At 36.1% G+C, this 22,083-nt stretch overlaps 1 protein-coding gene across 1 annotated transcript in view; it reads left to right on the top strand.

Moving 5' to 3' along the window:
• Positions 1 to 22,083, top strand: part of LOC121734274 (furin-like protease 2) — a 301,354-nt gene that overhangs the window by 11,321 nt on the left and 267,950 nt on the right. The gene's annotated exons all lie outside the window — the stretch shown is intronic.

Here is a 22,083-nt window from a genome sequence, read left to right as displayed (position 1 = left end):
GAATTGCCTCATAAAAGTTATTTGTGCCAGCCCTATTCGATATGATGGGTTTTTGTAAAGGAGCAGGGTTGATGCGCGTAATGTTTAAACAATGAATTTACGATGAGAAAGGAGGTTACATCCTGGGGGAGACATAAGGACCTCGATTTATGCGAGCATAAAGGGACGTACGAGTACTTGATGTAGCGAAATTAGTGGTCATCTATAAATTCCCTCGCGCTTAAGGGTTAAGGGTCGTTTGAAAAGATTTGGCGCTGGATAAGGAACAAAATTGGCGTTTATCCCGTTTCGAATCATTTTGATTTCAACTTCTTCAAAAATTAAATAAGTATTATGATCAAATTAATGTGTAATATTTCTTCATTGCGTGATATTTAAAATAAAGGGATCATGCGCAACGATGATGCTGTTAATATTAAAATCCTCATTAAATTAATGTTAAATAATTGATCATTAGCTAAATACCTCTAATAGTACGGCAGTACCTAAGTGTTTTTAAATGATAAAGTGTCACCCTGACATTGGCAACTCACTGAGGCCGCCATAATAAAAAGAAGAAGAAGAAGAAGAAATGATAAGGTGAAGGATTGCTTTGCTAGTAAAAGTATAACGGGAGCAAGTTTGTTGATATCTAGAGAGCAATCTAGATGTGAAGATGGTTTTAATCAAAAGTTTAAATTGAAAAAGAAAGGAACATGTTGAAAAATATTATTTTAAAATAGTCACAGAGTCAGCAAACTCGAGCTAGCTGCGGCATGCTATCTCCGCTGTCCTCGTTCAACAGCTAAAAAAAGTAAAAACTGTTCTGTTTTCAAATTTTTTCATTTTAAATTTTTGAATTCTACCGATGTTCCTTGATGTTTCGTTAGATTCCAGTTCTTATGAGAGCATTTATTTAGGTACAAATTTTGTTATTGTGCATTCATGGATCAGATAATTTTCCTAGTTCGTGTGTATTTAAAGATATGCCTTAATCTCGAAACTAATAATATAAATTCTTTTACGGCCGTTCCCAATATTTGATCTATCTCTGGTTTTGCCCTACTAGAGATAGGAGTAGCTCACAATTGACATAATTATGTCTAATGTGAGCTATTCCTATCTCTAGTAGGGCAAAACCAGAGATAGATCAAATATTGGGAATGGCCGTTAATGACTCTTAATCTCGATTCAACTGCGTCGATAGTGATATTCGAATCTGTACAAATTCGAATCATAATCGACACAGCATTTACCAAACCTCCATAACCAAATTGCCGACGTACAATCGTGGTGTAGAGTACCAAAAATTACTTAGATGAGAGATCGAGTTGAATCGATTCTCGATTGTATCGAATAAGGTTATGACACCTTTGTTCTGAGAATCTACATATTCATAGCCATTATCACTCGAAGAGAATTGGAACAGTGTCTAATATTGAACTTTTCAATAAGTTTATACAAATTTCGCACGCGCTGATGTGTTCAGAAGTTTGGTAATTTAATAAAGTAACGATACAGATAACGTCGGGAGTGCTGAAGTTAGAGTACCGTTATTGTGTAGACAGAAGACTAAAGAGTATATATATATATTTCTACGAAAACGAAAACTAATTCGGTTCAAGGCCGAGTTCGATGTTCCCTTGTTCCCCTGTAGGTAGGGAATGTTATTATTCGACAAATTTACTATTCGAATAATTCGAATATTTTACAAAAGTTTTCGAATAATTCGAATATTATTCGAATAATTAAAAAATTTTGAAAAATGCTGAAAACTCTGAATAAAAGTAACAAAAAGCTTCGTACAACCATGTACAACCTATTTTGTTAATACTATGAAGTAAGCAATTCCTATTTTTACTTTTATCAACATAAATCTTTGTAAATGACATAGTTAATTTTTATTGTTAAACACTTTAAAATGTATATTTTAAGCTGGGAAATTAACGAAAGGCTGTAAAGTGTAAACCGTTTTCAATCGTAACACCTTTTACTTTTCTCATGTGATTATGCTTAATCTTGCTAGGCAGCAGTTGAGATTAAATAATAATAATATGATATTCGACGTTACGGTATTTGTTCATTAATACTAAGCCAGCTCATCCGTCTTTTTGATATTTTCGATCCACGTTCACCTAGTTCACCTTCACCTGTGTCAACGTGCTTCGAAATTATAAAAAAGGGCCACTAGAAAACAAACACCACAACAAAGAAAAATACTGCAACGAAGCCCTAGGGGAGGGTGAAACAATCCTAGAGCTGGTGACTTTAGTAATATGAAGTTTGTTAACGCCAATAACATGATATTAAGGAGCCATCGACATTTTTTATACTGTACTAACTGTTTCAATTATCAATCGAGGACTGCCGCGGTAAAGCTATTGAATAGCTTAACCGCTTTAATATTTATCAACTTGTCGAAACATAGATCACATATCGCGAGCTTCAAGCCAGAAGGGTGTATAAAAAAAGGATCTTTTGTATTTTAACTACATATTTTAAGACTCTCAATGTTGCACTTACATCTAATACCTTCTTAAAAATCGAGTTTGTTTTATATACACCCTTCTGGGTTAAAGCCCGCGATATAATATAGTTATCACGGTAGACAAAAATTTGAGAAAGCTTGAAAGAAGTCAATGGATACATATCATGAACGACCATTACTGACGATACTGAAATCCATGACTGAAAGGAGTTTATATCTTCATTTGCATATCTTTAGGCAAAATAACGTCTAAAACATAGTCAACGGCGACGATGAGTGGTCGTATACTCATTAGTTAGACTAAAAACAGATTAAAATATATATAATTATATAGAAGTAGAGATTATATAGAAGTAGAATATTCATAAATAATATTATATTTCTGAAATAAACTTAATTGTGATCTTATTCAATGTTAATTTCATGTTTGATAGCATTTTAATCAAAAATAAAAAATATTTTTACTATTCGAATTATTCGAAAAATAATTTAGCGAATATTCAAATAATAAAATCGTCGAATATTCGAATAAAACGAGTATTCGAATATTCGAATAACATACCCTACCTGTAGGCCTACGAAACCGTTTTGAGACAACTATCGGACGAGAATGCCGCGTCCTGTTCATTTAAATAATCATCAAAAATAAAAAAATACCATTTCTTTGTTTTTATTTCCGAAGTCCTAAAAAAAATTACAGATCTTTTTAATCATAAATTTCCGAGAAAAAAAAATTTAAACGAAAAATCCACTTTTATATTTCGTCATAAAACAAGTACAAAAAATATTTGAAATGTTGTCAATTGGCTTCCTGCGGGGCTAAAATGGTCGCTTTGAAGAATCATGATATGAATCATAATATGATTCATTTTTCTAAAATCGCAAAATGCACCACTACTTGCAATTCATTTGTGTATTTTTGTACTGATTTGACATTTGTCAGTTTGACAATTCATTTGCTGAATTGATTGAGAGGAATTGCTAAATGTGACCATTTTAGCCCCGCTGCTCTAACAACGGCATTTCACGTCTGTTAGAGTGGGACGCGGCATTCTCGTTCGATTGTTTGAGTCCCAAAAAGGTTTCTTGGTACAAGCAGAACGTAGTAAGTTAGTAATTATACATACAGCTTAGGAATAAAAGCACGATCCTTCTCTTTGGGTAAAATGTTTGAACTATTGCACAGTTAATTTCAAATTTAATCCCTAAGATTTTTGATGGTCTAGACTCTAGTCCATTTAGTTATTTTGTATCAGAATGTCATGTGGATCTATTTTAAATGCAAAACAGAACCAATATAAGCATTAATAGGTCCATATTGCAGGTAAAAGGAAAGGAAGGGATCTAAGAAGGAATGAAACTGCATTTATGTTGCATGAAAATAGTAGCATATAATATATACAGCTGAAGACTCTAAAATAAGAAGCTATGAAGCTTATTTTAGATACTTTAGTGTAGCTACAATCGTCTCTAAAAGTGCTAAAGGCATTTAGATTCTAAACAAACGTTACCACCGCCAAATATATTCTGTAATTACTTAGGCAAAACCATTCGATCGTATAAATTCCTAGGTTTTAATAATTTAAACTCCGCACGTGTTTAAACTACGTAGTAGCTGGTTAACATCTCAGTTTGGTTGTACAGTACACGGGTTTATATACAGGCTGTTTGGTTTTACTGTGGCTTTTTTGTCAGGTATTGCCAGAAGCTTACATAAAACACCCAATTAAGTATTATCACTTTTTAGCCTACTTTTTAGCACTTTACTACAGAAAGTCCTATTATTGGCATTAAGTTTTTTTATTCATTAGTTGTACAATCAAAAATATTAGGTATCATTAATAGAATGACTGTGATTTTAAGTTTTATACTCTTTAAAGTATAGTTTCTTATAAACATTTAAAGACCATATAATTTCACTCGACACACTCTCCGATTGGCTAGCTGGCTGGGCTGGCTGTCGATGAAAGAAAGTTTAACCAATGCCCAAAAACAATTAAATACTCTATATATCTATATAAAAAATAATAATTAATGAATCAAAATTCCAAACACTCTGTATGCAGACTTGCCTGTAAGCGATTTCGGGAAGCTGAATTGTTACCTGATATTGCCAGTTGTAATATTAAGTGAAGTGATTTTGTACTACACGTAATATTAGGTGGTTAGATTTGTGTTATACGGAGTTAGAATATTAATAAAGTTTGTTGTTACCCTAATACGAGGAATCTTTGATGTAAGACTAACCGTTTGGAACACTGCGTTTGGTTTTAATTGTTGCTAGGTTTGAAGTTTGTTTCATAGATGGCGTTAGTAGTGTCTCTACGAAAAGCTTTTGTTTTAGAGCTGGCGCGCACTACGACTTTTTGTCGCGCGATTATTTTACCGACCGACCTAATTTCAAATAAAATGTCACTTTACGAAATAGGCTATAGGTTTCTTTTTCTACCGACATTTGTCTAGCGACAGATGCTGCCGCTGCTTTTCAATGGCGTAGAGCAAAATGAAATCTATAGCTTATGTCATAAAGTGGCATTTTATTTGAATGTCTGTAGGTCGATAAAATAATCGCGCGACTAAATTAAATTTTATTAAATTGCTTGTGAGCCGTCAACCCTCGCGTGTCACCCCCCCTAAAAACTCAAAAACTGCTAGGTATTTTTTTTTTCTAAAGCAACAAATGTTAATCGGATTATAGTGATCTGATATATCTGATATATACAGGCTCGATTGGTATGCTCGTCACAACCAGACGGCCTTCCCGTGAGGTCGTGTTACAATTAAATAAGTTCTGTCTGACTGTGGGACGAAACGTGAGTACCGTCAAGGACCAACAGTTTTTTAATCCGTCTCCAACTTGTAGTGGACTGTGGAACAAAAAAGTTTCCGTTACTGAATACAGTTCTTGGAGATCGATTCTCTCTCTTTTACACAATATCCTGTAAGCTAGTACAGTAGGTTTAACTATTTAGTATTTACTGTAGTACAAACAAACTTATTGACTTAAAAATAATCGTCATAACTCCACTTTTTTACTCCCGATGAAAACAGTGCTGAGCATTATAAGTTTGACGAGTCTATCGGTCTGTATGTATGTGTATCTGCCCGTGGCATCGACGCCAAGCTCTAAATCGCTATAACACGAAGACGATATTAAAATATGTAGTATAAAACATAATATATCTATGGTGCATAAGTCTTATGCAGGAGTAAAAGATTTGAGGAGGCGGTATAAGGCACTTTTTATACAACACCGCGTAATCTCTATTTCAACTCCAACCAACAATACAAGTCTCCAACTTTAACCGTCTCCAACGTATAAGCTAACTAGGTTTATTGCAGGTCCGATAAGGACGTCTCGCTTGCCTCTTATTGGCTCATAAACGTTTATCTGGAACGCCATCCCCCCTCTGATAAGTTGGAGTGGTCGTCAATAATAATATCGAGATATTTGCGACTAGTTAGAGTGCTGAAGTACGGACTAATAAAGTCTTTATTATTATCCTATGTATTGCTCGATAGGCTCGACGATTTGGATAGGACACAAGTGGTATGATTTAGTGTTTGTGATATAAGCTATGTTGATTGTCTATTTGTTTATGCGGAACGATTATACATAATATGCACGATGCTATAAACTAATATATTAAAATATATGCCACAAAGACTTTACGGTAAATTAGTTATAGTGCTAGAATTTTAGTGTCAGAAGTGGGATGGCAAAAAATATCGTAACGACCCAACATGTTTCCAAACATATTTCTTTTATGCCAGCGGAGATAACATCAATTTTATTATGAGCTAATAAAATTTTTGTTCATCACACAATATCGGGTGTAGCGAAATTGGTTTCGGAATATGATCTTACGTTACTTGAACTGTTATTACGCGAAGATACAAGGGAATGACCTCGGCTCGAGCGAACTATGATGTATTCAGAAGTATTCTACCTTCGAATGAAAATAACCCTTATGTGGTCGGCATAAAGATGCTGCCAAAGGTAGAATAACATTAAAATGTGTGTAGCAGTACCATAAATTCAACAATATAGTGTTACCAGCTAGTTTCCTTTACTTTTGAACTTGTGAACGTGAATGCGAATTAACGCTCGGCAACGTAACTCCTTGTTTTATGCGATCCACTTGAATACATTGTATCATGTTCCCGTATTATATTTGTAACATAAGAATTCGTTTCTTCTAAATCAAAATTTACTATTGTATTTTTATTGTTAGGATTTAATCTTTTTGTTGGTTCATATACAGATATGTTCATGTAAATTTCACAGAGCGTATCTCTGAGCCCAATTCAAAAATGGGTTGAAAAAGAGTAGCTCCGAGCAAGAATGATTGTTGTTTAGTGACTGTTCTATTGTACCAGATCCCGAAACGTTAAAAGGCTAAAGATAAAAATGAGCAATATTAATGAAAACGCCGAGGAGTGTGCAGTCACGCTTGCGGATGTTTTTTAATCTGTTGTTTACGAGGCTGCCGAGAGCGAACGTGTACTCAAGAATTTATCGGATTTAAATTATTGCCGCAATATTTAAACTTTGAAATTGCTTTCGGCCGACTGTTGGTTGTTTTGTTTTGCGGGACTTTTTTTTTCAAAAATTACAGATGCCCGTCGTAAATTCAGTGATTTATGTTCGCTTCCTCCAGGACGTCCGCTCGGTCGGACTTCCTTGGGCGGCGCCGTGTAAATAAGTCCCCGGCCGTTCTGTTCGCCTGTTTAATGGTTGTAAATTGTGCGAAATAAAAACTTCGCGAGGGTGGCCGTAAGTTTGTCGAGTCGTTGATACATAAAACGTGCTATTTGACTTTGTTTGTGTCGCTCGAGCGTTTACGGATTCGAGTATTTATGGCCATACTTTTTTTCTGAAGATCCCCCGTCTTTCATTTTGCGTTATAAATCCTGCGAGTCATCGCACGATATTTATTACAGTAATGTTTTTGCTTATTACGTATTCTCTTCGCGGCTTCTACGAAAATCTACGGATTAGAGTACAATCGGGGTGAAATATCTTATTTTGAAGGTTAGATTTTAATTTCCCGGTTAAATATCCATACAAAAGTTACCGAGTGCTTGGACGAGAGCACAGTCTCACCAATTTACTCGGTAGGTGTGATTAAGTTTCGATGGGATTTAATGGAGTTGTTATCGCGATACCAACGACACGACCATTTTTCATGAATATGCTTTTAAAATTTGCACGGATCCTATTTGTTATACCATCTGTTATCCCTCTCCGCGACGTCAAACCGTCCCCTTCGCTTGTCACTTTAACGATTATAAATGCGTTGTATTGCATATGTGGTATGTTCACTCGCGGTTCATTTTTTAACGTATTTTGTTCCGATAACAAAGGTTGCTGGAAAAGTCATGTGGACGTTTAATTACCCTCAAATCATTTTTCTGGAAAATTTTTGTATGTTGCGTTCACTTGTTAATTTCGTTTCATTACATCGCTTTGCGATTTAAACTGTAGATAATGGCTTCAGCGTTAAGAGAAAACTTTAATATTGATAAAAGCATTTGATGCAACATTTTGTATTCCTACATTACTTTCCTGAACTACTATGCCTTAAAACAAGTAGATTATATCACAGATGATATACGAATATTGCATGATATTGTGAGGAAGTGTACCCACTATCCAGCGTGGTATATTCGCAGGAAGCAATACAAATCAGCCGCCGTGCTCGTAAGTGTGCGCTATCATATTTCTACAAGGAAGAAGCGACAGCCTACGATCATATTTCCATTATTACGGCCTTAATGGCAAAATCCCTGTACTATTGGATTGCAAGTGTAAGTGGATGGTTTTATTGGATTCTTGGATTTTATAAGAGGATGAACAAAGCTAGTTTTCTTTCAAGAAGTAATTGTAAATTGGGATCTTAGTCCGGTATAAATAGTCAGTACTCAAGATGCATCTCGGTCGCAAGACGCGGTTCGGCTCTATGATTGGTCCAAATTTTGACAGCCAACTAATCACAGAGCCTGAACTGTGTCTTGAGACCGAGATGCATCTTGAGTACTGACTATTTATACCGGCCTTATTTACACTATTTTGGGGAGGAACATCAATGCCTTTAGGGCTCCCACACAAAACTGCGAATCGCATCGCATCGTAATGCCATTTTTAGTATGACTTTTATCGCAGATATTTGCGTCGTCAAGTCTTTGTTTTGGTCTTCGTCCTTGCAATTGACGAAAGCAACTCTTAGGGTCTAATCCACCATACTTACCTGTGTGTTTCTTTCCACAGCTGTTTATAGGCTGGTAGCAATATAGTGTTTTGCGAAATGATATTGCCTAAATAGCGTTTCAGAAGCATATTCAGAGCTAAACGGCTGCAGTTAAGCTCGGTAGCCGAGCTAAACTAATAGACGAACGGGTATGAATAACAACAGGTAATCATATAATTGGTGGGGTGGGATTAGCATCGTCCACTATAAATCAGCCGGATTTTGAATTGCAAATGGTGGGATGTCAAAAGCAGGAGCAATAATTTTGCATTGTGTACACAACTATTAATATTCATACAACGTTTCAATGTCATTAGATACTAGATGACGCCCGCAACTTTGTTGTGCCAAAATTCGTTTATCGCGCGGGAACCATACATTTTTCTGGGATGAAAAGTATCCTATGTCCTTTCCCGGGACTCAAAGTATCTCCATGCCGAATTTCAGCAAAGCGGTTTAGCGGTTTGGGCGTGAAAAGGTAACAGACAGACAGACAGACAGACGGACAGACAGACACACTTTCGCATTTATAATATTAGTATGGAAGTATGGAAGTAAGGGTAGATGTAATATTAAATGTTACCTTAACAGAGGTAACAAGGATGCCTAATAGTTACTGGCTTGAAGAATAGCTATGTCCATACTGTGCACTTTCATCTTCAATTTTCGTCATCAACTTTTATATTGGCGCATTCAATAATTTAATGCGTCAAGGAACGCAACGCCAATTTTGTCATTTTTGAAGTTTTGGATATGGTCAGAGGGCATGCGTCGCGGTCATGCCTCACGTTCGCTGTTGACTGTGCTATAACGCATCCCCTTGACGAACAGAAAAAGGCATAGTGTGGACAAAGCTAATATGAATGAATTTTTCCGAGAAGCAAGGAAAGTAATCTTTACCTTTTTCTTTGGGATTCAAGTCTTCTTATTGATTGCTTTACTCATTTGTTGTTCTAATTTTTTATGTTTGTCTTAGACCGAATAAAAAGTATAGATGGAGTTTAAAATGAACAACAAAAATCATGCACGCAGGATAACGCAAAGTCGCATTGTTTTGTGTACTTGTGTGTGTAAGGGTCAATTTATAATAGCGCAGAGACCGAAGCGAAGCGAATTCCCAAAAACTGAACACAGAAATTCAACCTTAACTCCAGAGCGTAAGCATACATTACCTACTTCTTTGAGGCCAATCAGCGTTGGTCGGGCGCAATCACGCGAATTCGCGCGGATGCGCGCGCCTTTTTGAATTCTCGGAAGTAATAAAGTGCGTTAACGCTTTGGAGTTGAGGTTGAATTTGTTATGTTCAGTTTTAATAATTCACTTCGATCGACCCGTGCAATATTTTTTGATTTGAGGCCATTGTTAACTAAATATATATAGTTTATACGTGGGAGAGCCATGCTTCGGCACGAATGGGCCGGCTCGACCGGAGAAATACCACGTTCTCACAGAAAACCGGCGTGAAACAGCGCTTGCGCTGTGTTTCGCCGAGTGAGTGAGTTTACCGGAGGCCCCATCCCCTACCCTATTCCCTTCCCTACCCATCCTTACCCTCCCCTATTACCCTGTTCCGTCTTAAAAGGCCGGCAACGCACTTGCAGCTCTTCTGATGCTGCGAGTGTCCATGGGCGACGGAAGTTGCTTTCCATCAGGTGACCCGTTTGCTCGTTTGCCCCCTTATTTCATTAAAAAAAAAATTGAATTTGCAAAGAGTTAGATCAATACTAAGACGTGAAATTGTAATCCTTAAACGAACTAATGCTTTTAATTTACAAATGTAGGCAGGATTCACGTTGTTCGTGTATCTCTAGTGAGATTTGGAACTCTCAGAAGTCGTTAGTCGCATTTTTAGCCCTCTTAATAATGCGAGCTGTTGCTATCAATCATGGCGGCTCCTGCGGGGAGTCGCTGATGAAGATGGATGGGTCATCATCAGCACTGATCCCTTCAAGGATGTGCTTTTAAAAACATTTTGATCCCTTCAAACATGTGCTTTTAAAAATATTTTGGTCTCTTCAAACATTGTATTAAAAATATATTAAAAATATTTTCATATTTTCAAGGATTTGCTTTTAAAAATATTTGAATTCCTTTAAAGATGTGCTTCTAAAATATTTTGATCCATTTGTTTGAATGTTTTTCATGGGTGTTCAAGTGGAGTGGACCAATTTTGATGAAATATTTTACGTGGGTTCTAGTAAGACTTAGTTCAAAATTCGAAATGGCTGAAAATATTTCGATAAAAGTTTTCATGTTTTCAATTTGATTAGAGAATGATCTAGAGTTACAATTCAGTCAACTAGATAAACCTTTTTTTTAATTGTGTAAGCGTTATTAGTCCGAATTGTAAGAGCTTATATTTTCAAAAAGTTTCTATTTAAAACGTCTGAACAGGACAATGTTTATCAGGTGTAATAGGTACTTACTATGCAATGTGTTAAGTATTATTATTGCCTATAATATTTAAATTATCTGTGACAATTGTATTGTATTGACAAGTACAAGCAGTTAGCACGAAATTCGATAACCTCTATTTGACGCAGCAATTCGAATGACCCTACTAGAGTCAACGACCGACGTGTCATATTAATGTGATATTATAATACTAGTAACTAGACGGTGCCCGCAACGGAGCGCCAAAATTAGTTTGTAGCGCGGGAACCGTACATTTTTCCGGAATAAAAAGTATCCTATGTCCTATCCCGGGACTCAGAGTATCTTCATACTTTTCAGCAAAATCGGTCATGCGGTTTGGGCGTGAAGATGTCTGTGACGGACAGACAGACACACTTTCGCATTTATAATATTAAGTATCACTAATACTTAATAATTAGTTTGGAGGGGTAAGTAAATAGTAAATAGGTTTACTGAGTTTTCTTATAGCTTTCATTGGCATCGTATTTCTTTGTTTGCTCGCTTACAAAGAAATACGATGTAACTGAAAGAATTGTCTCTGCAACTTGCATTTTATAATTTAACCAGTTAAATCTCATTATATAGTTGTCTTTGTTAAAAGGATTACTTTTATTTATTTATTCAGCAACAGAATCACATTTAACAAAGTACAAAATAATACAGCACAGTTTTTTTATGGATGAAATGTGTTCCAATGAAAGGTGAAATACAACATGCTTTGCGACAATGGTATGAAATGAAATGAAATGAAATATTGTGAATGAAATGAGTATTATTAATAACAATATTATGTTTAAAATATATAGTAGGAGACAAAGAAAAATAAAATTACAAAAAGAAACAATAACTTTTTATAAACTAAATAAAAACATAGTTTTAACGCTTATTGGAAAATTTTACGATACATAACGTTAATAATATTATTATGATCGGGGAAACAATATTTGCGGAATTGTCTAGGGTTGACGTTGTAAAGTTAAAGGCCGGGACACAAAAACACGAACGACGTCGTGTCGTACCACGATGCGGCATCGTTTCACGGTGCGATGTTGTGTTGTGGGAATCCTCGACGAGCATCGTACAAAACTACGACGCGACATCGTAACGCGCCACGACATACGGCACGACGTCGCGTCGTTTGCATTATTTTGGAACAAATCGTTCGACTTTCGTTATTTATCCGAAGCGTTAGATTAACGCCCACGCGTTTGGGCCGCCAGTGCGTGCGCTATGACCATCATTTTCCTTTTTGCCTTTATGTAATTAGACCCCCGTAGAACCGCCAGTCTGGTACAAATTACCAAGAATTTTGTGTCACCATCTCCCGGTCTACTAATACAATACCACGAAAACTTATCAGCCGAGTTTTAAGTTCCGATAACCATGTAGTAAACCAAGCGTGTGGCATTGACATCTGTTGACAGAGCCAGGGGTCAATTCTGTTAGCGTAATCGCATCTTATCTGAACCTCGTGTATGTCGGAGATTAAATAATGACATGTACTCTACCACGTTCACTTGTTTTTCCTCTGACATCTTTATGCCGACATAAAGATCGCTTTATAAATCGCCAGCCCATAGAAATATATTTTCAGTGCTCTGAATTTTATCTGTCTTGAGATTTCGGGTCTCTCAGTTTGAAAGGATGCCGTGCTGTTGAATACCTTAGTTCAGCGGTCGGCAATCTTTCGGCAGGCAAGGGCCACAAGGTGGCAAAACAAGCTAATGGCGGGCTGCAGGCCTTATAATCGTATTAACCCTAGAAGCCCAATATACCTACGCATAATGAGGGCTTTTCTAGAAAGTTTTTATTATTAAATGATACAAATAGATACGTTTTTAAGTTGTAATTACTACTGGCAATACTTATTAGAAAACATTTTTATGCTTATAACTTATTCACAAAACATTCATTCACGGGCCGCGTGTTGCCGACCGCTGCCTTAGTTGAATAAGTCATTAACAATTTTTGAATATTGCAGGAAAAACATTTTCTTTAATAATCCAGGAAAGGACGGATCACCTAAGCTGTCACCCATAGCCACTCTCAACACCAAACCCCCGCCACCGTTCGATTACCTCACGCAAGTGTTCATGCCAGTTTTCCTTGAGGCCGTGGCACTAAACAACCCATTTGTTTGTGTTGAAGGCTGAAGCTTAAGTCTGTCATTTAAAAATGCAGACTTATGTAACTAAAAACAAACACTTAATCATACGTCAACGTCCATGTTGTAGTGTTAATATTTGCCGTTTCGTAACACGACGTAAAAATACCTTTTTGTGCTTACCTTGACCTGAACCCTTGCGTTCGTTTTTTGACTCTTTGTGTTGGTTGGGCTAGGTCTAGGGTTGCTACGTAAGCAAAAGAAACCTGTTATAAGTTGAAATTCTCACTTATAAGTTGAAATGGAGGTTGGTCATTGAGGTCGAGGCTTCCAGATTCTCGATTTGTAGAACGTCGCGTTGTGATATTGATAAATTGATATCGGAGATTTTTCGTCTTTTCGTCTTTCTACATTCAATACTAAATGACCCAGGAGTCAGGACCCTCGCCAATTCCCAATGCTCTTAATTTAGGGTGGCAGACTCCTATGTGGTCAAGTGAAGTGTAATGTAAGCCACTGTTCTTCGCAGAGAGGAATTGATCTAATTTATTTCGTATACTTATGCTGTATGGTAACTCGTACACAACAGATAGCAAAAAAAGGATATGGGCGAATAGCCCATAGACGGCCCTAAATTATATTTTTAAAAAAAACTTACACAGCGGAAATGGACATTGTATGAGGTCTAATGTAAGTCCCACGTCTTCACAGAGATGAATAATTTGCTGTAAAGTCTAAGGTTGCGTCCCCATCAGACACGGCGCGGCGCCGGCACCGTTTTACGGCACGACGCCGCCACCGTGACACGGTGCGGCGCCGTACCGTATCACGGTGGCGGCGTCGTGCCGTAACACGGTGCCGGCGCCGCGCCGTGTCTGATAGGGACGCAGCCTTAGGGGCGTACATAAATTACGTGAGGTTTTTAGGGGGGGGAGGGGGTCGAGTCAATTCTCATCTAATCTCACGTTATTTTTTTTCTCAACAAAATATTACTATTTTGGACCATTTCATCCAGATTGTAAAATGGATTTTCAATTGTGTTAGTAACGCTAAAACTCGAAAATGGCTGAATCGATTGGGCTAATTTTAGTCTTAAAATATTCGTAGAAGTCCAGGGAAGGTTTTAAAGTGACACGAAGTTCAACGGGACAGCTAGTGCTAAATATTTAATCGTAAGCGTGATCGTTATACGATTAAGATCATACACAAATTCGTTCGAAAGAAAATATTATACTGACTGTCAAACCAAACGTTTACGTAGGAAATCGACATTTTGAAAAATCTCACATGAGATTAGTGGGAAAGGGGGGGGGGGGTTGAATAAAATCTCACGAAATCTCACCAGGGGAGGAGGGTAAAAAAAAACCTCACGTAATTTGTGAACGCCCCCTAATATATTGCTCAAACTTATGCACCATGCGCTAACTCTTGCGCAGTGGAAACGGCCATTAGTATGAGAGATTTGTCATAAAATGTCACGCATATGATGGTGACGAATGTGACAAGCAGCAGCCCTAGCCGTCGCCCTAGGCTACGCTAGATAAAGCCGACCTTGCCCTACACTGACAACTGCTGGGGATAAATAACGACACGCTTTTTGTTTACCATGTAACTAATAGGCCTCTCGCGTAGACAGCACTAGATCTAGTTCTTTATTTCTTTAGTCTCGTGAAGAAAGATATTGTCTTGTTTTTTAGTATTTTCTTCCATCACGTTTTGTTCTCAATATTGGTTCTTAACTTCTTGAGTGGTTTATTGACGAAAAATATTGCATAGCAAGGTTGCAAAACATGTACAAGTCGCTATTTGCCTCTATTATTCGTGCATATAGAGAAGTTGTCTTTGTTGCGATAGGAAAAGAGCTGAATATCTTCTTCTTGTGTATGCCGTCTTCATTTAATATCTTTCATCATCATTAATATCATTAATATCTTTCCAATTCAGTCTAAAACCAATATTCTTTTAAGAATTTAATCTATACATATTAATAATAAAGTAATAAAAGGGCTTCAAAGCCTTATTATAGAAACATCATTGTATCAGGAAATACGGAATAATCGAAACATAACGGTACAGTCGATACAGACAATGCGAGTTAAGTAACAAAACTAATTAGCATAATGTCTGTTCACTTGTTCCAGCGCAATGGAGAGTGTGCACTTGATATACCTAATTGAATGTAGAATGCGCTTTTATTGTACTGGCAATAATGCTATTGCTTGTTTACAGTTGAAGAGTTGTTTGAAATTGATACATATGTGCTTATCCGGCTAGAAGGACCATTTTTACTATACGCGACATTTTATGATGTGTTTTTGTATCTGTAATAATAAGTTACAGAATTGATGTTATGGCGCATTCAGAGACATTTAATGAATACTTTAATGTATAATAAGTTTATGTCATTAAGTAACAGTTTTATTGTTAAACTGTGTACGTACTGGTGCCAAAAATATGTTACACAATCTATCAATCCATACTTAATATTATAAATATGCGAAAGTGTGTCTGTCTGTCTGTCCGTCTGTCTGTCTGTCTGTTACCTCTTCACGCCCAAACCGCCGAACCGATTTTGCTGAAATTTGACATGGAGATACTTTGAGTCCCGGGAAAGGACATAGGATAAAAAAATGTGCGGTTCCAGCGCGATAAACGAGTTTTGGTGCAACGGAGTTGCGGGCATCATCTAGTGCTATATACAGGGTGTAACAAAAATAAGTGATAATACTTTAGGGTGTGTACGTCTTCCTCTTAGAGAGTTCACTGTGAAAGTAGCAGCGCTGAAAGACCAAATTTTTTTTTCACTTTTGTATGGGGAAACTCGTGACGCTCGGGCCCTTCCCCATACAAAAGTGAAAAAATTTTTTCGTCCTTCAGCGCTGCTACTTTCACAGTGAACTCTCTACAAGGAACACGTACACACCCTAAAGTATTATCACTTATTTTTGTTATACCCTGTATATGGACGTGGGCAATAGATACCTTTACCCTTTTAAATGTGATATTTCCTATGTGATATGTCATACGAAGTTCGAATTTAAATTTGATAGAACACTCAGAATAACCTATAGCGGACAAAATAGGCGGGAATAAAGATATGAACGTGACACAAGAAACGGTCAGATATGTCTATAGGGGGTTAAGAAATACAGTTTAGTAGGAAAAAACAATAAATGTAATATATTTTAGTGGTAACAGCAAAATGGGTTTCTTGGGCTTAAATGAACGTTTATATACATTTATAACATTTATCAAACAGGCAGTTCAAAAATGTAAGGTTCCCTGCGTGATAACGCAACGAGAATAGGTACAAATTTAAGAATCTTCCTTAGCTATCATAAAATACAGGAGTAAATAATTGCCATATCTACTCATCTCTACTCTATATTTGAAACTATATTGTTGCAGAACACCACTCAACTCCAAAAACTTACATGACACACCACGTATCACTATCTTAATACTATTCTATTATACTCCACAACTTTCTGGGACTCTAGACTTAGTTGACGACGTGACTTGGCTAAATATAAGTCTTATTTTCACAAGATCTAGTAGCTTGAGGAGTCTATTTCTGCTTTTAGCGAATACTAGAAATATGTAATGTCTAGATGACACCTACAACCGCCGTTGCGCCAAAATTCGTTGCGTGGGAATCGTAGATTTTTCCGGGATAAAAAGTATCCTAGTCCTTTCCCGTGACTAGGGTTGCCAACTATACTGATTTGAACAGTATTATACTGTTATTCACTAAATTATACTTTTTACTGTTGAACAAAAACAAAGTAAGTATACAAAATACTGTTTTTAGCATCAAAGTTAGAACACTTTATTATGCCATATTAAACTTAGACGCTTAGACATTTCATTTTTATTTTTAGTAAGTTTGGCGAGAAGCTCTAATAATGTACGTATTTAAACGAATAAATAAATAATATACTGTTAATTTTTCTAAAATACTGTTTAAAATATTTCAGTGATCTGAATATACTCTATTTCTTGTGAAAAAAGTTAGCAACCCTACCCGTGACTCAAAGTGTCTATACCCAGCAAAATAGGTTCAGCGGTTTGAGCGTGAAGTGCTAACAAGTCTGTCAGTCGACAGATAGACTCATTTTCGTATTATATATGTAGAATGGGGTGAAAGAGAATGCTTGTATAGTGGTCCACTTAAGTTGTTAGTTGTTCGATTTACTTGAAATAATAATTACTAATTCCTTTTTCGTAAGAACACCTGCTTGCATGAATGATTTGATTAAACACCATGACATTGACATTTTTGATTCATCTACTTATACCATCAGAAAGTCAATTAATCAAAATTGGTTTGAGGCTGGTCACTGATTGTTGGCTTCACTACATTTGTATTATTGATAACGTATGATGCTTTTGTAACGTGTTTTTGTATCAATTATAAATACTTGTCTACCTAAATGTAAAGCAAATTTGTTAATGTTTAGATTTCTAATTGTGGAAACATGTTAATAGTGCATAGAAATTATTCAGCTTTAATTTTAATTTATGTTTTTCACTGTATGTTTTCCGTGCAAATAAAAAATAAAAATAAAAATAATAATAGATTACCTAACAATAATCACTACAGAATAAATATATCAAATTAGTAAAGTATTAACAGTACGAAAATTGTATATTTTACTCACGATTTTACGAAAGCATAAAACCAGTACAGACAGTATAATATTAAAAAAGAGAAATAGAATGAAAATTAAACTACCTAAAATAAAAACAGATTTTGCAACAAGACAGTATGTTTTTAGCTCCACTATAATATATAATAAATTAAACAATGTTATAAATATTAAAAATAAGACAAACAGACAGGAGAAGTTAATAGTCAAAGAATCTTACTTCTTTAAGCTACAATGAAGTAGAGAAACTAATTTAGCCGATTAAACTATAGTTAAATATTGTATACACATACACGTGCACACACACACACACACACACGCACGCACGCACGCACGCACGCACGCACGCACGCATGCACGCACGCACGCACGCACGCACACGCACACGCACACGCACACGCACACGCACACGCACCACACACACACACACACACATTTTTTTTTTAAATCTTAGCTTTTTCTTATAATATAATAAGTCTGTATTAGAATTAAGAGTTTTTGTAGTATTTAAGATTAGTTTGCTTCACTTTACTTAAGAGATTTCTTTATTTCCCTTGTAGATGTGGGAGAGGGATATTGCCTGATACAGGCTAAGCCTACTAGGTAGCTTCCATCATTGTACTTTAACTGTAACTTTTGTAAATAAAATAAAGATTATTATTATTATTATTATCACTAAAACTTTAATTAACACTCAATCACTTGTCTCTCGATTAAGGCGATATAATATAGTGATGCATATAAAGTAACTGTCCTATCCGTGGGCTACCTAAAATCATGATTGCGGCAGCTGCAAATCGACACCGATCGTAGGCAATTTAAGACGAATATGACTCTTCACGTTCGTTCGTGATTGCTTTGTATTTGTCAATTCTAATCTAACGTGGAAGGCTGCACAAAGAAAATTTGGTAAAATTTTCGGTTTATTAGTTTCATGGCTTACTCAATATAAACAAACCAAGCAACTTTTTTATTTATAGTGCAAAATAATGTTTTTTAATAGGCGATAAAAACTAAAATTATGACGAAATATAATCCTGTTCACGTGACTTTGAATTTACTAATGCTTCCGAATTCTCGGGTATATCCGATTACTGCCATGTAAAATGACGAAATCATTAATTATGGTGATTAAAACACTACAAAAATGTATAAATTACCACCATTAAAAAACGTTAAAGCCATTAAACACTTAGTTGAATACTGCAGCGCCACCTAAGGTTTTTTTTTTGTATAATTGATGCTGTCGAATTATTGTTGGCTGCGTGAAATTTCGCGCTACAAGCACTTACTTGGTGCTTCTAGCGTAAAGAGAGCCTTAAAAGACTGTTGGGTTCTTAATGAAATCGACTTGGAGTTCAATTTTACAGTGTTGGAATTACGACTTTATTGCAGCGTTGATAAGTTATCTTTTAAATTGCTAACAATAGTAGTCTTGGACTCCAAAACTAGGGCAAACTTTGAAAATGCAAAGACCTTTCTTTTAGGTAATCTTACAGTTTAGGGTTTTGGCATTACTTTATCCTTCTTCCGTGGCTGAGACTACACTGCTAAGTACATATCCCCTAGTCGTTAAAGCACGATGTTTGGTTAATATTAAATAAGGCAATTTCATACCTATTCCGCATAGACGTTTCAGACAAATGTCAAACACGTGGTTTCCATCGCGCAATCGTAGAGCGTACAATTTCTCATAAATTTTGCAACGAGCGATGAATAAATAATGTCAAATCAATTTGACTGATTTGCTAATTTAATTTGAAATGAGGTTCATGAATTTAATATACGCCTGTCATTTATTATCCAGGATTGAATTGTGAAATAAACTGGGTATTACAAAAAACTAAACGTTGCCCCTAACTTCGTGCACGCAAAATATATATTGAAAACTATCCTGTGTCGTTTTTAAGAGCTTAAAGTATCTTCAAGCCAATTTATTTTTAGAAACCGGTTTCACGGTTTTGAGCCTTAAAGTATTGTAACAGACTGACCGACAAACATCAAATTACATAAAAATTATATTCGTGGTTTAGGCTCAAAATAGGTAACAGACAGACAGACAGACATAATATTAGTACATATATAAAGAGTTATGTACATAATATTACGTAAAAAGCAAGTTTTACTGAGATATAAGAAGCATGCAATCTTCTCGGACAAGATGAAAAAATCGTCCAGATATATCAATTCTGATAGGGCAAGTTTTTCGAGTAGGTGTTGTAATGAGCGTATCGGAGTCGACCATACTCGGGCAAGTTTTTCCACTTTCTCGTGTTTTTATGCGAGCGTCGGAAATAGTTGGGTGTGGAAACTAGCCGTTGGAAGTAGTTCGTCTCGCTATTGGGGTGGCTAATGCAAAAGTTTCGGCGTTCCCAGACACCTTGATGTGTTTTGGCCTGTTTATCTGGAGATTTGCTTGCAGATTACTTTTGAGTGATGATCGAGCATGTCCATTAACATTCTATAGTCTATATAGATAACAATATTTGTGATGGTAATCTAGCTGATAATCTAGCGTTGAGAGCTTTGATGTCCTCACATGGTTGATTTGTCTTGATTCCTCTGTCCTAAACTGCTTCACTGAGCTGCTAAGAATTAATCATCGTCAATAAATATTCTCTAGTGCTCTCTTAGGATCCACGCTTGAGATCGGAAGAAACGGCCTTGAGATTGGAAGCACTATGCTTGAGATGAAAAGATGCCCAAAGAACGGGCCAACTATCGTTTTGATGGCAGGTTGTCTCACTCATATGCAAACGCGCCATTTTAGGCGCAAATGAGACTTGCCTAGTGCCTACCAGTACGATATTATGAGTTATGTTAACATACCTATCACATGTAAACGTTGCTGGGTATTTTAATTCTATCGCATAAGTATCATTTTGAGGAAATTGACCCTTTTAAGACCGGTAGCTCTAAATGTGATGGAGACATTAAAGGTACTTACATTAAGCTCCTAACCCTTACTTGTGTATTATTTACATATTTCTCATCGCCTCTTTAAACGCTTTTTAATTGCAGCATAATAGCCGCCATGCGAGTCAACTCGGTATGCGTAATCTTCTCATTATGGTAATTAGTCGGGAATGTTGGTAAAATGCATTTGAGGGTTTTTCCACCCTTCCAGGCAGTGACTAAGTAGAATTAAGTACTTTTCTAATAGCTGCGTACAGCTATGATCATTGTATCTTAATATACTTAGAGAATGATAAATAATGTACTGTGACAGTAATACGAGTAATAGTGAGATTTAACTAATTTGTATTATGATAAAAATAATAGAAGATGCGCGCGGCTGCACCTGCGGAAAAATTGACACAAGTTGCGGTTATAATATTCCATTTTCATGCTATAAAAATCCTTTGTCCTTCCTCGTGGTCTGCTCTACGTCTATGCTTTAATTTTATCATATTCAGCCCAGTAGTTTCGGAGCCTATATTCAATGCAAACAAACTTTTCCTGTTTATTATTATGACGATAAATGAAAGGGTGGAAAACCCGCCAGGGTTACCGGTTAACGGTGTGGTTCCATATGTGGAACATTCGTTCTATTCACTCCTAAGTTTATACTAGTGTTAGGGAGATCGCAGACGACACACTTATTGTGATTGGAGTATTAGGAGCAAATTCTAAGTTTAAAAAATACCAGAAGCTGCATAATATCAGGTATTCTCGCGGATGCTGGCAATAATTAAATTTTACCAATTATAGTCGGGGCAATTTAATAGGCCACATTTGACAGTTCAACAAAATTGAGCCTGGTAGCCTTGTAACGACGCCATAAAAAAAAAAAATATTTTGTCATTGTTATTACTGCACAATTTATTCACTTTTTCCAATAACGATTACATATTTATTATAAACATAACCAATACGAGTTCTTTTACTATTTATTTTCACTGATAAACAATTTTTGACATAAAAAACAAATTATGATTTAAAGAACTGAACGTCGGTACAATGTTACGTCAGCTGACCTTTTTTCTTTTTAAACTCTAGGGATGTTACTCTAAAAATCGAAAGCGAATAAGTAGAATCAGATGCATTGATTAGTTGTAACGATATATCCCCATAAATTCATAACCACGTTGTGAAAAGTAACACATATTCATGTGAAATGAATAATGATAATACAAAATTTAACAGTTTTGATATTTCAAGTGAATAAATGCAATTTTTCTAGTAAATTATGTACT

The sequence above is a fragment of the Aricia agestis genome, chromosome 15 (genome assembly GCF_905147365.1).
Source record: "Aricia agestis chromosome 15, ilAriAges1.1, whole genome shotgun sequence".
Lineage (NCBI taxonomy): Eukaryota > Metazoa > Arthropoda > Insecta > Lepidoptera > Lycaenidae > Aricia > Aricia agestis.
Note: the sequence above shows the minus strand (reverse complement) of the source record. Positions and strands in the feature narration are given on the sequence as shown.